A 7283-nucleotide genomic window follows, 5' to 3' on the forward strand; every position below is an offset into this window, starting at 1 on the left:
AGCTGGAAGCTGGAAATATCTACATCCTCCACCACCCTCTGGCTAAGAACCCAGCACATAAACTGTATTTACATTACTCCTCAATTATCATTTTTGTTCGCTGTACCACTCTGATAAGGCCAAAATGAACAACATTAAGGTAACCACAGTAACATTATTCGTCAGCAGCAGTGAGAGACGGGGAACGCTTAATCCGATGATTTACTTTTTTCTGTGTGAAACCCCTCTGTTGGCCTTTAAGAGGCCACAGTGTGTGCAACCAGCTGAAGGCCTCTTCTTTTTTACTCAAATCACCCAAGAAACCCTCAGTGAAATTCAGCAGTTTAAACACTGTGCCCAGGTGCCCAAGCACTACAGCTAGTGTGTCAACAGAGTGCTAGGACAGAGGATGAGAAAATCTCTCTACATCTCCCTCCTCCCTTCTCTGAGGCATGGGTCCAGTGCTTGGTAAAGATACCAACATGCTACAGGAAATACTGTTAGGATTACAGTTTTTCCCAATTGTTTACACACTAAAATTGGAACTTGAAACACAATCACCAAAACCTGAAACTCATGTACCAAATCCCTAAACCAAGTCTGCAAAATTGCAAGCACAATTCCTGCTTTGCATTCAGTTTTCAATTCTATATCCCACTTTTTGCAAAACACTACACACAGTTCTCTACATTAGACACAACATTCAAAATTAAAATCTCTTTAGTCCCTTTGGAAAACAATGCCAAACTCTACACACCAATTGGCAACACCCACTCCTCACAGGTGTAAACACTAGTTGCTGAATTGTTCACTTAGAAATCAGAGCTTTAGCACTATAAAAGGCCACAGATGAGCTCTCCTGTTTTGGAGGAAAATGGAAGTCAATGGTGAAACAAGAGCAAGAGGTGAAGGAGTGAGAGGAAGAGGAGGAAGAGGAGGATGAGGAAGGACAGTTGCCTCAGATGAGATCAAGGCCACATTGATTGACCACGTGCTCAACCATGGATTGAGTATGAGGGAGGCTGGGCAGAGAGTTCAGCCCAACCTGAGCCGCTACTTTGCATCTATGATCCATACATTCAGAAATGAGAACCGGTAAGTTACCTACCATCTACACTATGCTCTTTATGTATGTATACTGTAGTATACTGCAGTCCAACATATCAGTAGGCCTAAGAAAGTACATTATTTTAGCTTACTGTAACTAATCATCATATTTGTGGATCTTCTGCAGAACTGAGAGACAGCTATGGTGGAAGACACTGGCTGTTCACACCAGAACAGGAGAACGATGTTGAGAACATGGTGGTGGCAAACAATACCATTAGACTACGAGAAATCCAGAACCACATAATTGCAGACACAATATTCAATAACATTCACCAGGTGGGCTTGTCTACATTGGACCATGTATTACAGCGCAACCAAATCCGGATGAAACAGGTCTACGGGGTGTCATTTGAGCGAAACTCAGAGAGGGTTAAAGAACAGCGCTATGAATATGTGCAAGTACTATACTGTGAATTTACTATCATATCAGCACTGTATAGACACATTACAGTACTGTAATCCAGTGTATTGTACCTCGCCATATTGACTGCTCTAGGTCTATGTCACATATTCTCTTGTCTGTTTCAGAGTCGTGGAGCTGGATGCCGCTGCAATTCAGCGCGTTTATATTTACATTGATGAGGCTGGCTTCAACCTAGCCAAAAGAAGGGGACGGAACATTATTGGCCACCGTGCCATTGTGACTGTCTCTGGACAGCGTGGAGGGAATATCCCCACGTGCTCAGCCGTTAGCCAGCAAGGCGTCCTCCATCACCATGCCAACCTTGATCCCTACAACACCGCCCTTCTCATCACATTCCTGGACACACTACATGGCATCCTCATTCCAGCCGAGCAGAGGGCTGGACCAGAGCAGCTTAGGTATGTTGTCATCTGGGACAACGTGAGTTTCCACCAGGCTGCTCTGGTCCACAACTGGTTCATCGACCACCCACAATTCATTGTTCTATACCTCCCACCATATTCCCCATTCCTAAACCCAATTGAATAGTTTTTTTCGGCATGGCGATGGAAGGTGTATGACCACCATCCCCTCGCACGCATGCCTCTTGTCCAGGCAATGGAGGAGGCATGTGGTGAAGTTGATACGGGGGCTTTCGGTGGCTGGATCCGTCACTCCAGAAGATTCTTTCCCCTCTGTTTAGCCAGGGAGAACATCGCTTGTGATGTAGATGAGGTGCTGTGGACAGACCAAAACATTAGGCAGGATGGAGCCTAATGTATTTTTTCCTACATTTTGTATGTGTTTTTGTATTTTTGTATTTAGAGTTTTGAAACAATGAGCCACTATCATTTTTTATTTTTGTACAGAAAACCCATTCTTACTGAATGTTTTTCCTGTTTTTTTCCTGTTGGGTCTGGAAAGTGTTACATATAAAACACAAGTGTTCAAAAATACTGCATTTTGGAAATAAATGACAAAGTTTTTGTTACTGTATGGCATTTGTGTGTGTCCATTTATGTATATTTCAGAGGTATACATTAATGTAACAATCTTTTACAACTGGCTACAGTGTAACACTGAAAATGCAAAAGGTATAAACCTACTAATGGGATATTCATAGTAGGTGTTTTGTGTTGAGCACATCAGCGTGTTGGTTTGTAGACAGATCTATTCATGACGCGCGTGTCATTTTGATGCAAAAAAAAATAAAAAACATTTTGGAAAGAGATAAAACAGTTTTGAATGCAGTGTCTGCTTTTGCTAGAGATTTGTAGAGTTTAGCATTTTGTGTTTGTGGTTTTGTGTTTCGAGATTTGGGAAAATGGCCCAAAGATTCAGCAAACATGTGCAAACAATTGTGGAAAACTAATATAGTTTCTAGTCCTGAGAATAGGCTCGCATGTTATGAGAGGCAGAACAGCCATTTACACTCAAACCCTCAACGTCAGAGGGTTCTTTTCAACACAATGAATGGTGGCATGAAAAGAGGGTAAAGTCTAAACCTGTTACCGGTATACTGAATAACTTACATTGAACATTCAATCTCTACAGGCTTGATGGTTGTGTGATTTATGTCCACCAGAGGGTACTGTTCCCTGACAGCTGTGGGAAGAGAGGTGGACAGAGGAAGAGGATCTCTTTCAGAATCAAACTTCAGATAGAATTGAGTCCTTACAGATTTAATTCGACGGGGGGACTATTCACATCCTAGACTGTATCTGGGGGTTCAAAGCCAAATGAGAAAGGTGACTCAAACATCCTCCCATCTGTGTCAGTTCGAGCACTGCTCTTCATTATCATGCAATCCAACATGGACCCGGAAATCTCCAGCGTTTCCTAAAACTCAGGTAACAGGATGCCAACCATGACCTTGACTGAATGGGCCTTTGTCCAGGTGCCACGCTACACTGAGAAGCACAGGGGGGGGGGGTTCACATTTACCTCAGCAGTATTTCAGAACACCCTCCTGCTCCACTCATACCCCTGCTCTGGAGTTTATTTGGAGGGGGGAGATCCTTTGAATCCTGGTCGCCACGGTTTGTTTCCCTAGCGACTAAGGGGGACACTATGTGGAATCCCTGAACGGGAAACAATGAGATGGTGAGGGAGCTATGTAGCCAGAGGGGGAGGGAGGGAGGGAAGGGGTGAATGGGGGTAATGGGGTACACAGTGTGACTGAACCAAATGAGACTGGGTGAATATGGGTTGTTCTAATAGAACATGAAAGATGCTCCACATACACTAGATAGGAAATAAGACATCCATGATAGTTTAGGCTGGGAAATGTAGGACTGCAGCATATGGGACTTGATGGTGAACAAGAGGGTGGGAGTATCACAGAGAGCAAAGTGGAAAGTCTCTTGGGGCTCAGCCACTGGAGTGAGGAGCCAAGGGGGCTATAGGGAGAGGTCTGCGTAGCTGGAGGGCACAGGGACCATCACAGCACCAGAGGAGGGAGTGCATGCCTGGGATTCCAGTCTCAAGCTCTATAGTTTGTTTGACTGGGCCAGGATAGTCCTGTGCCAACACACAGTGGAGGGGGCAAAAGTAACCGTTACTGCTCATTACCATTCAAACGCAAATTACTGAATTGTATATGCTAAACCACAGAAACATTTTCAACAAGAAACTTTATAACTATGTGATTCCCCCTCCGAGTTCACTGGTTACTACAGACAGTAAATAGTTGTCTCAAATTGCATAGTTTTCTGGAGCCAAGAAAAATGATTCGGAAAATAAGGACTGTGGTGGTTAGGGGACAGGTTTGGGGAGGCTATGGTGTTGATATGGATGTATGTAACCACACACATTTTTTCTAGGGGTAGATTAGATTTCTCTCCTGCACTGCATCTCTCCATCTTCATAAAGAATGGGGGAGTTTGCACTCAGCCCCCATATAGGAGAGTTCTGAACTTCATGTTCACTCAATGTTCTAAGCACTTCTGATTCAGCCATTCCTCACTAGACCATCTCTCCTTGATGGGTCAAACCTCTGTGGCACAGGCAATGGTGCTAGTTTTCAAATCGTCACAGGTAATGTTAAAGTATCTCCTAGAAGGTTCAAGCGTCACTTTACAACCCCTACCTATATGTTAAGAGTAGCCCCTGTTTTCGGTGTACATTCATGCCAGGGTTTGCACTGCAACATGCCCATTACAAATGACTGGCTTTTAAAAAATATGTGTTCTGGCTATAAACATCCACTCATGCCATAAAAATGGAAGAGATAAAACAAGCTCCCTTACAACCTATAATTCTCTCCGTGTGGCTGAAAGAGACACTTCTCTGAGTATATAGGTGGTCCATCACTGGGTGCCCAGGGCTGTAATCCCCCCCCCCCCAGGCCACGGGCCTATAAAGAGGATCTTTAGCTGTGCTGTGACATTAACAAGAAAAATACCACACTTAATTACATGTTCAAGTCTGAGAGCAAAACCTGCACCCCGCATCCCTGCAAAAAGCCAAATTATAGCAAGAAAAACAGAGGGGGAAAATCCTTCACTGGCAAAATCTGAAATGATGGGCCTGCTTGTATAAACCAAACAGAAGCAAGCTCACTTCCCTGAACCAGACTGTAGTCAGGACACAGAGGCAGCCAGCTTGACCACAGTCCTGGTCAGGGGGAGAACAGCTACAGCATACTGTAAATACTGCACATCATATACTGTAGGTGAAAACGAAATGAGGAATGAGACCATGGGTGGTTATTTCTAGGTACCGGTAGACTACAATATAGGTGATTATTAATATATTGGCTACAATACATGCAATATATACAGTGAGGATCAGTTTCTACTTCATTTCATGTTTGTCAACCTGGTCTCAAAGCACTTCGTATTATTCTGTACGTGAATCCGAGACAACATATTAAACTAAATTGATTAAGTTTCGTATGGTACATATTAATTTATGGATGTCCATCACCCATTTCGTATCATATGTCAAGAATTACAATTCGTATTATATATGTTATGAATTTGCAAAATGTACAATATTCTACGCATTTGATGTGTTACGAATTCTAGCTAGGTGGCTAACATTAGCTAGGCTAGGGGTTAAGTTGAGAAGTTAGGTTAAAGGGTTAAAGTTAGCTAAAAGGGTTAAGGTAAGGGGTAGGGTTAGCTAACATGCTAAGTAGTACGTAGTAGAAAAGTTGTTAATTAGCTAAAATGCCAAAGTTGTCCATGATGAGATTCAAACTCACAACCTTTGGGTTACTAGATGTACGTGTTATACGCCCATCAATCCACGCCGACCAACCACCCTACTTTCGTTTTTGCCTTAAGTAACCATCTGTCTTACGTAACCATACTAGAGGTCGACCGATTAATCGGAATGGCCGATTAATTAGGGCCGATTTCAAGTTTTCATAACAATCGGTAATCTGCATTTTTGGACACCGATCATGGCCGATTACATTGCACTCCACGAGGAGACTGCGTGGCGGGCTGACGACATGTTACGCGAGTGCAGCAAGGAGCCAAGGTAAGGTGGTAGCTAGCATTAAACGTATCTTATAAACAATTAATCTTAACATAATCACTAGTTAACTACACATGGTTGATGATATTACTAGTTTATCTAGGTTGTCCTGCGTTGCATATAATCGATGCGGTGCCTGTTCATTTATCGAATCACAGCCTACTTTGCCAAACGGGTGATGATTTAACAAGTGCATTGGCGAAAAAAAGCGCTGTCATTGCACCAATGTGTACCTATCCATAAACGTCAATGTCTTTCTTAAAATCAACACACAAGTACATATTTTTAAACCTGCATATTTAGTTAATATTGCCTGCTAACATGAATTTCTTTTAACTAGGGAAATTGTGTCACTTCTCTTGCGTTCTGTGCAAGCAGTTTGGGCTGCCTGGCTTGTTGTGAACTGTGTGAAGACCATTTCTTCCTAACAAAGAGCATAATTAATTTGCCAGAATTGTACATAATTATGACATAACATTGAAGGTTGTGCAATGTAACAGTCATATTTAAACTTAGGGATGCCACCCGATAGATAAAATACGGAACGGTTCCATATTTCACTGAAAGAAAAAATTTAGTTTGAAATATTTTCCAGAGTTAACCATATTAATGACCTAAGGCTTGTATTTCTGTGTGTTATTATATTATAATTAAGTCTATGATTTGATATTTGATAGAGTAGTCTGAGTGATGGTAGGTAGCAGCAGGCTCGTAAGCATTCATTCAAACAGCACTTTCCTGCATTTGCCAGGAGCTCTTCGCTGTGCTTCAAGCATTGCGCTGTTTATGACTTCAAGCCTATCAACTCCTGAGATTAGGCTGGCAATAATATAGTGCCTTTAAGAACATCCAATAGTCAAAGGTATATGAAATACAAATGGTGTAGAGAGAAAATGTCCTATAATTCCTAACCTAAAACTTCTTACCTGGGAATATTGAAGACTCATGTTAAAAGGAACCACCAGCTTTCATGTTCTCATGTTCTGAGAAAGGAACTTAAACGTTAGCTTTTTTACATGGGAAATATTGCACTTTTACTTTCAACACTTTGTTATTGCATTATTTGAACCAAATTTAACGTTTCATTAGGTATTTGAGACTAAATTGATTTTATTGATGTATTAAGTTTAAATTAAAAAAAGTTCATTCAGTGTTGTAATTGTCATTATTACAAATATATATAAAAATGTGGCCGATTAATCGGTATCGCCTTTTTTTGGGGGTCCTCCAATAATCGGTATCGGCGTTGAAAAATCATAATCGATCGACCTTTAAACCATACTAATTTGAGTATCCCGGATTCAGA

The sequence above is a fragment of the Salmo salar genome, chromosome 11, assembly GCF_965601325.2.
Source record: "Salmo salar chromosome 11, fSalSal1, whole genome shotgun sequence".
Classification (NCBI taxonomy): domain Eukaryota; kingdom Metazoa; phylum Chordata; class Actinopteri; order Salmoniformes; family Salmonidae; genus Salmo; species Salmo salar.